General features: G+C 44.8%; 1 pseudogene across 1 annotated transcript; it reads left to right on the top strand.

Moving 5' to 3' along the window:
* Nucleotides 1–3264: 3264 nt before the first annotated feature.
* Nucleotides 3265–3565, top strand: LOC307048823 (ubiquitin-conjugating enzyme E2 D3-like; annotated as a pseudogene). The gene has a single exon. The product of its transcript is annotated as a ubiquitin-conjugating enzyme E2 D3-like (transcript).
* The last annotated feature ends 6056 nt before the right edge of the window (nucleotides 3566–9621 follow it).

Below are 9621 nucleotides of genomic sequence, written 5' to 3'. Positions count from 1 at the left end.
AGGAGTGTCACACTAATGGCTGTCTCTCCATGTGGAAGGGCTTGGGAAAAAGTGTTCCTATATGAATAATTGTACTGAATTGACATGCAATATCCACTGGGGCCAGGCCCTCTGTACTGGCAGGAGCTGCTTAGTTTTCCAGCCTGTCCAGAGTTGATTGCTTTATTAGTCAAGGTTCTCTAGGGAAACAACAGAATCAATAGTGTGTATGTGTTTGTACATATATATGTATATATCTATATATCTGTGTGTGTGTGTGTATATGTGTGGCAGGTGCGGGGGAGAGAGATCAATGTAAGCAAATTCACTGAACAAAATTAAATTGTAAAGATTTATATCAGGGTATCAATCATTGGACTGATTAGTACCTCATAACCATCTAGGATCTGTGAACCAATGCCTGAGCCATGATACTTCTTAAATTTTTTTTTTTTGTATTGAAAACATAAGAATGACTTGCATCTTGATTCAATAAGTAACAAACAAGTGTCTGCTGTCTGCTAGGACCTGTATTGTGGGGGGACACCAAAGAGAATGACATGTGATGTTTGTTTTCTGGGAGCTCAAGGTTAAGCAGAGGATGGCAAAGCATATAATGAGTGCAATTAAGAAGATATAAGCAAAGTACTGTTATGGTCCAAGGTAGGATTAATTCTGACTCAAGATCTGAAGAAGGCTCTGTGGAAAAGGAGACATTTAAATTGCACCTTGAAGAATAAATAGACTCCTGACTCAGAGATTAAGGAAAAGGATCTTCCAAGCTGGGTTGTATTTGAGGAATGTTGATAAGTCTGGTCTTGTCGGAGTGTTCTGGCTGGGGTCACGGAGGGCACGGGGGATGGCTGTAGGGGTTTGCTAGGGGCTAGAGGGCAGTAAGAAAAAGATAGGAAAGATATGTTATATTAGGAAAGGCACCAAATGCCGTGTCAAAGAGTTAAGACTTCCTAAAGAAGGTCAGGGGAGGCTGTTGAATACTTTCAAGGAGCAGAGGGGATTTTAGAAGAATTCTGGCAGCGCCTCTTGGATTGAGCGATGATCTGAGGCTGGTGTGCGGGTCTTGGTGAGAGCTGGAGAGGTCAGAACCATTGCAGAGGTAGTGGGAATGGATGCCAGGGGACTCATCTGAGAAAAGTGTTGAAGGCAGGACCTGATACCAGAAGTAGTTTTGGCTGGTGTAGGAGGGAGTCAGTCACGAGCTGACCTGCTGGTCTCTGTTTTCACAGTGCGTTCTTCCTGTGTCAGAGCCTTTTCTACGTCTCCTGCTTCCCTCTGGGCTGGAGGTTCTTTGAAGGCAGAGAGTCAGGGTTTTCATCTTTGTCCCCCTCAGCCTTCAGCTCAGAGCTCTGACCATGTGAAGGTAATATATAAATGTTTGTGGCAACAAAGTGACCCCAGGAAGATAGGCTGTGGCATGCAAATCTCACAAGAGAGGTTCTATTTGTTGCTCTGTGAGTGCGATGCCTGGTACTTGAAGTGAAACTCTCTCTGTAAAGTACACGTGTGGAGCCAGAGAACTTGTATGGGAATCCCCGCCTGACATCCCTCGGTGGTCTCCTCGTGGAGCCCCTGAACAGTTGAGGGAGCCCAGATCAATAACAGGAGGTGGAGGAGGGTCCTGCCACCATCCTGTCCTGGGCTGGGGAAACTCACTTTAACTCCGAGGTCAGGCTGGCCAGGATGCCTGCTGAGAGGACAGCAGGCTCTAGCTACTCACTGGCCTAGGGGTCATCACCTCTGACCATCACAGGAGCCAGAAGAGCACCAGGAAGTCATCAGTGGTTATGAGTTCCTGGGGTCACCCACAGGGGCACTTGCTGGCAGGGTGAGGGATGTGGACTAAAATATTCTCTTCTTTAATTTACTTTTTTTTTCTTTTCTGGAAAAAGTAATGCATGTCCATTGTAGAAAATCTGAAAACAAAAACAAGTAAAAAGATAAATTACCCATTTCCTTACTAGTAAATGTAGCCAGTGCCACATTTTTATGATATAAGGCAGTCTGTTCTCTCTCTCTCTATAGAGGTATCTTACCATATATATGGTATACCATACACCATACCATGTATATGTCCATTACCAAATATGTGGTGCTTTTTATCTCCTCAGTATCAGTAGGACCCTCATCTGTCCTCATTTTCAGGAAGTACAGAGCTCATCCGAAGGCCCTTCCTTCTCCCACTGTCCATGAAGACCAGGGGCTCATTCAGTCCAAAGGGATCCAGAGATATGTTCAAACACGGGGAGGTGACAAGGTGGTATCTGATCAATCCTGTGCTGCTTGTTTTTCTTGCTGTCACATGGCTCCACTGTTGGAAGCTGTTTGTAATACTGTGATGTCTTCACAGATCTAGACTCTCATCACTACCATTCCATTGAGGAACCCCATGCTTGGGCTCTGAAGTTATGGCTGTCTAAGCCACAGGCCCTGGAACTGCACTGCGAGGCTTTGTGCCTCATCCACTGCTCTCCCAGAACTGGCCCAGGCCCATGAACCTCAGGCTCCTGTGATCAGCTGGTGTCCCCGTCATGGCATCCCTTTGCCTTTCCTGCCTTTGGGGCTTTTGGAATCTCCTTCTGCCAATGAAACATGGTCAGGGCCACCATTTTTCCCCCTAATTTTAAATCTTGAGGGAAAACATGTAGGGGACCAGGTTACTTCCTTCTTAGAAGATCCTGGGTTCCTCATGCAAACTGGTCCTCCTCTGCCCAGAAACTAGTTCTACCTATTAAGGAATATTAGTCAGGCTTCAAAAAATTTAATTATGTCATTCTCCAAGGAACATGCCACAAAACTCAGATCTCCCTCCTCCAAGATGGCAGATAGGACAAACTCAGTGGATCGTTGTGTGACTGACTGGAAAGTTGTCTGATCTGTCCGCCTAGGCAAGAACCAACAGGCAGCCCTGGTACATCGTTACATGGAGCTTTCCTTTGGGACCAAATAAAATCCGCTCATCTCCCCATCCTAGAGCTGTCCTGGTGATTTGGGCATCTCTGCAGTCCGGGGGCAGGCTTGGAATGCCAAACACTGCCTCCCGGGCCACTGATGGAGTACCCAGCTCAGCATTTTTCATCATCAGTTTAAAAAGTGAAAATGCTTCCACATCTCAGAGCTGAGGAACTAGATCTGAATAATAATGATGTGTGCGTAATTGAGGCACTCCACCTTCAAAACATCCCCTGTCTTATCACTTCTTACCGCTCCAGTTCAGGCCACTATCACTGCTCTTCTAGACAATGTTCTTCAGGTCCAGTTGGGGATGATATGTTTCATTGCCAAGCCAGAATTATGGGACCTAATGACAGCCCATATCAAGGCGGTGTATTCTTTTTGACAATTCATTTTCCTACAGACTACCCCTTCAAACCACCTAAGGTTGCATTTACAACAAGAATTTATCATCCAAATATTAACTGTTTCTAAAGTTCTTTTATCCATTTGTTCACTGCTATGTGATCCAAACCCAGATGACCCCCTAGTGCCAGAGATTGCACAGATCTATAAAACAGACACAGATAAGTACAACAGAATATCTCGGGAACGGACTCAGAAGTATGCCATGTGATGCTACCATAAAATCAGAATACCCTGCATTATAGCTGGAATCAACTTCAAATTACTCTTTTTTTTTTTTTTTTTTTTGCGGTATGCGGGCCTCTCACTGTTGTGGCCTCTCCCGTTGCGGAGCACAGGCTCCAGACGCACAGGCTCAGCGGCCATGGCTCATGGGCCCAGCTGCTCCGTGGCATGTGGGATCTTCCCGGACCGGGGCACGAACCCGTGTCCCCTGCATCGGCAGACGGACTCTCAACCACTGCGCCACCAGGGAAGCCCTCAAATTACTCTTAAAAAAAAAAAAAACAGCCCGATTTCTCTGCTTCCACTTGATCCCCTCTAGAGTCTATTTTTCACACAGCGGGCCAGAGTGTGCTGCTCAGAGCCCTCCAATGCCTTCCCACAACACACTAGAAGAACATCCGCTCTCCCCACTGTGGTGTGAAGGCTCCACCACGTGACCCCCATGCATCTCCCCAGTCTCCCCACTTCCCCGCCTCCACTCCAGCCACACAGCCCTCTTGCTCTCCAAGAGTAGCCCCAGCCTCAGGGCCTTTACGTGTGCTTTCCCCTCCTCCTGGAATATTCTTCCTCCATTTCTCCACTCAGTTCCCTCCCTGGATTCATGTAAGTCTTTACTCAAGGGTCACTTTTTCAGAGGGGACTTTAAAACTAGACACTGTTCCCTGCCATACCCTGCCTCCCTCCATCATGCTCGAGCCCTAGATCTCACACTGTTTTCTTCATAATTCTTACTATGAACCCCTAATTTTTATATTTTATTGATTCGTTTCCTTATTTCTTGCTTGGTTTCCTAGCTGAAGTTCCTTGAGAGCAGGCAGGGCCATGCCTGCCCTTTTTGTGGTGGAATCCATTGGACCTAGAATGGCGCCTGCTACACATAAGCTGTTTTGTGAACATGTTTTACATGAATGAACATAGGAGGCCATTTCTCAGGTTTATGGAGATGGAACACAAGTGGTGAAATTGCTTGTCTGCATAGAGGACCCTAAGCATAAGTGCACACACACACACACACATGCACACATACACTGTAGCAATGAAATGGGTAGACAGAAATATAATTAGATTTCTTTCCTGAAATTCAAACTATGGTTTGGGTCAGTTCTCAGCCAGAATCTGCTCTACCTTAGGGCGTTTCTTCTGGTCCTACAGGGCTACGTCATTCTTTACCAACTGTGCAGGCAGATTCTTCAGGAGAAATGAGTCTGTGAGAAAGCAGTCTGGTTTCTGAGTGACCTACCTTCCTTAGTGGAGCCTCCTGAAGGCCTCTAACATTTTGGATTTAAAAACAGGAATGGTAAGAAATTTGGGTAGGTTTTGGCCAGATAATTTTGTCCAGTGTGACATTGGCTGGGGTCATTCACTTGTCTGTAGTCAGCTGCTGCCTAACATGGGCTGGAAAGTCATAGAAGGCTTCACTCACATGCCTGGTTTCTTGATGCTTCTCTGTGAGGCTTTTTTCTCTCTCCATGTGGCTGATTGGGCTTCCTCAGAGCATGGTCTCAAGCTAGCTGGACTCCCAAGAGGGAGCAGCAGTTTACCACTGAGTTCTAATTGTGACTCTGTTACTTATTAGCTTTATGACCCTGGGCAAGTTATTTCAATTCTCTCAGCTTAAACTTCCTCATCTGTGAAATGGGGATAATAATACATGTCTTAGAATGTCATTGTGAGGATTTAAAGTGATATATATATAACAGGAAACTAGAATCCCAGAACCTCAGGACCCAGGCCTTTGCGAGGACAGGGAGAGAATAACTTTTCTATTCCCTTTCTTTCTACTTATGATAGCTACTTATGGGACAGTGATCTCTGACCACACATGTGACCTGGGGCTTGTGCCAGAAAAATTGCTGTTTCAAAGCTCTGATGATTCTTTGTGTTGTTTGGAGTAGAGCCCAGAGTAGAAACTCACATAGAGAGCCCTCTGTAGTTGTTGAAGGTAATGCACAGCGGGGATGAGGCAGTGCACCAAGGGGAGCTGGAAATTCCCTGAGTAATAAAGTAAGAGAAAATGTCTGTTTCCTGGCCCTGGAATGCAGAGGAAAGAGAGGATGGTGGAAAGCTCACAATGGCAGGTTGAGATCCCGGGTACATGGAGGATTAGCAAGAGATGCTGCCTGGCCTGATGTGTGATATTCCACTTCAGTCTGCCTTCTGGTCTGCAGTTGCCTCCATTATCACAGACTTTCAGGGAAAGCTTTCTGTTCGTGCTGTGTGGAGGCCTAAGGAGCAGGGGCCATATCCACTCAACACTGGAAAAGGAGAGAGGACAGCATCTCAGAAGGGAGATGGTGAAAGGGGGAAAGAAATGCGCTGACAGCAGGAGTTCGAAGAACATTTGTATCCACCTGGGAAATTCTGGAAAAGATAACTGACTTCTCTAACTTAGTATGGTTAGGTAGGGGCTCAGACTATTACACTGGGGGCGGCTGAGCCAGGAAGCTGGTAGAGTTGGGGATATTCTGGTTATGTACATAAAGAACTTGACCCATAGATGACTTAGCTTAGTTGGTAACTTCTCTTACTCAGAGTTCTGGTAACTTGCTAAGGGAAATAAAGCTTGGCATGGCAACTGCCATTTGACTCTGGTCTGAGTCTAAGGTCTTCACTTTTACATTATTCAACATTTCCTTCAAGTACTCTATATTTGTGCCTAAGCTTTTTTTTTTTTTTTTTTTTTTTAGAATATTAGAGCTAAATTAAATGTGCGGTGGCAGCTTATAGGCAAGTTAAATGGTGACTCACTCTAGGTCACCGGAGGCAAGGCAGGGGATTCTTAGGGTTGGCTGAGGATTCCCCAAGTGCACTTTCTCTCGAGGTCAAGTCCCCAGTGATTAGCAGGCTCTGAAGTCCTTCTCTGTTCCAGCTATTTTAAAACCTTGTTTATATGCTAATCGTACTCCATCCTTAGCTGGCCTTCTATCATCTGTCAAGTGAATAGTCACCATAATGGGAAAAGGACCCAGAAATTTAAATGAAAAAAGACAAAGAGTGTGAGTGAGCAGAAGCCAGCTTAGCAGAGACATAAATTCCTGTTCAGAGCCACCTTGTCTCATATCTAAGCTCACACCTTTATTTTTTATTTACTCTGGCATAAGAAGGTTTCCTTGCATTAGTAATGGTACTGTTAACGTTTAATAGGATGTAGAAGTCATGGTCACATTGAAATCCTTCCTCATTAGATGGAGGGCTCTCAGACTTATTGAAACATCTACTGAGTTTAAGTCAGACTGTTTTCTACCCCTATCAAGGACCTGAGAATTCTTTGAGGGAGTTGGTGACATTTAGCCCCCTATCTGCTGTTAACATACACTCTTTCTTCCCCAAAGAGTTTTCAGAAAGCTCCTCCACCTCCTTTTCTTAACTGAGACCTGGATCCCCTCAAAGTCTCAACTTCCTCTGCAGTCCTCACCCGTAGAGGCTGCTCATCCTTCCATGCAGCAACCTCCCAGGAAAATGATTGCTGTTCTCCTGACTCTCACCTCATTTCAAGGTTAATCCCTTCACCTGTGCTCTTGATCCTGGTGCTTCCTGCCTTTTCTGGAACTTTGTCACATCACTCATCCCCCTCTATCCTGTATCTTCTACTTCTCCCCCTCTAAGTCTATCAGCTTGCTCAAGTTGCCTCTGATGTTAGAAGCTTCCCTTGAATCCACATCTTCTAGCTCTCAACAACCTCTTCCTTTCTCATGCAAACTCTTTAGAGGGGGCTGTACTTTCTGTCTCTACTTCTTCACTTCCCATTTCTTTTGAAGCCTCTTAACTTGGCTTCTGGTGCCATCATTCCATTAAAATGATCAAGTTAAAATTACCAATGATCTCTTAACTACCATATCCAATGGGATGTTTAAGACCTTATGTTTTGCTGTACTTCTGTTACATTTGATGCAGGTTATTGAATCTCTTTCCTATGTTGGCTTTCATGTAGTCTCACTCTTCTGGTTTTTCTTTATGACCCTTCCTCTAGATCTCCTGTGGATGGACACTACTCTCTCTTCTCACCCCTTACATTTTGGTGCTCCTTAAAGCTTACATTGTTGGTTCAGCTCTCTTATCATTTTGCATATTCTCTCAGGGTCAGTGCACCCACTTTTATGGTTTAAATCATCACCTTGCTGCTGATAACTCCTAAATCTCAGACCTCTGGCAGAGATCTTTCAGATCCTTCTGTTGAATGACTTGCTGGAAGTCGACACCAGGTTGCTACTCACCCCAACAAACCTAACACGGCTATGCTGAATTCATCATCTTTTTTACCAAACTTCCTCCTTTGTTCTCTAGCTAGATTGGTGGCCCCACCATTTACTAATCACCTAAGTAAGACATTTGAGGGCCATCCTGAGCATCTCCCTTTCTTCCCTTCTCATTCAATCTACCTCCAAATGTGGCTGGTTTCGCCTCCCATAGAGCTCTCATTCTATTCCTGTCTCATCCCCACAACCACTTCCCTACTTCAGGCTCCTATCACCTCTCTCCTAACCACAACCACGACTCCTAATTGCTCTCCCTACCTCCACTGTTTACCTCCTTCAACTCATCTTCCAGACAGCTGGCAGAGGATTGCACTTCATAACTAAGTTTGACTATAATATGCCCTTGATTGAATTCTGTCCATGGCTCCCCAGTTTTTATTTGCAGGGTGAAGTGCACATTCCTTAACATGGTATACACTGCTCTTCATGAGCGACCCCTGCTAGCTTCTCCAGGTTTATTTCCTGGCATCCTCCTCACAGTATATTCTCCAGCAAAAAAGTTTCTTTTGTTCCCCAGTGCATGCCATGTTATTCCTCAACACACACACACACACACACACACACACACAGGCACGCACGCACACACTCCACTTTCTCTAAGTTGGATGCCATTTCTTTATTCTACCCCAAGACCCTGCCATTTCTACCTCTACAGTTTACCACATCCCATTGTGATTTTCAGTTTTTTTACTGCCGAGAGCAGTGTTTTAATATCTGGGCTGCCAGTGACTAGCTCATAGTAGGCATTCCTGGCTCATATTACAAATTACTTAGTATTTGTTGAATGGATGAAGGAGTGAATAAACATATTCTCTAGGGAGTTCAGTCTCCTGGATCTGTCTGTATAGATTGGGCCTCTCTGTATCTTCAACTCAGAACGTGAAGAGTGAACTAACAACTGTGCCTACAGATACCTCTGAGACCACCTTGTCACTGTTCCCATATTTTACCTCCTATTGTAATTCTCAAATTGTTTGGTCACTTCTTTGGTATTGGAATAATAGGAAGATTTCTCCACAGAGCCACATGCCAGAAATAGTAAAAGCAACGTATAATTCTGGGATTACTTGCATAAAATTAATATGTACATAAATAAGCTATTTTTAATTTTTAGGCTACCTCAGAAAATGTTGCTTGCTGCTTTTCTTTTTTTTTCTACACCTCCTTATCCTCCTACCCAGTTGCTGGGTGGGAAGAGTTCCCTTGTCAAGAGAAGGAAATTCTTGGAGCTGGAGGAGGCCGAGAGTCACTGCAAACTTTGCTTCTTCCTGGATTTTATAGAGTATTGCATTAGGCTGGGTATCTTCCAGTTTAGAAAAGTTTGTCTCTCTGTGAGTCCTACTCTCTCCCAAGCATCTTCCTCCCTATGGCCCCCAGTACCCACCTGGAACCCCCTCTACCCTCCTGAACATATGTGAAAAATTCAGAGCAAGGTTAGTCCTGGGCAAACTGAGGGAGACGCGAATTCGGATGCATTGTCTCGTGTCCCTTCCATCCCTGCAACACAGAAAGAGAAGGAGGGCCCTCCTATCAGCAAATTAGTGGCCGAATTTCAGGCCAGAGAGAGGGAAATGTATGAGGTAAGCAGACCTTTTGTTGATTAATGTCTTCAGACCACATTACAGAAGCAATTGCCTGCTCGACCTATTAATCAAGATAGGGAAACATTTGTCTTTGAGCAATAAGTTTTAAGACTCTTCAGACTTCCTGTATATTCCTTAGCTTCTTCCAATCACAAAGATTTCTCAAAGAAAACTGAGGGGCAGGAGTGGTAGTGATAAAATTA

The sequence above is a fragment of the Hyperoodon ampullatus genome (assembly GCF_949752795.1).
Source record: "Hyperoodon ampullatus genome assembly, chromosome: 2".
Classification (NCBI taxonomy): domain Eukaryota; kingdom Metazoa; phylum Chordata; class Mammalia; order Artiodactyla; family Ziphiidae; genus Hyperoodon; species Hyperoodon ampullatus.
Note: the sequence above shows the minus strand (reverse complement) of the source record. Positions and strands in the feature narration are given on the sequence as shown.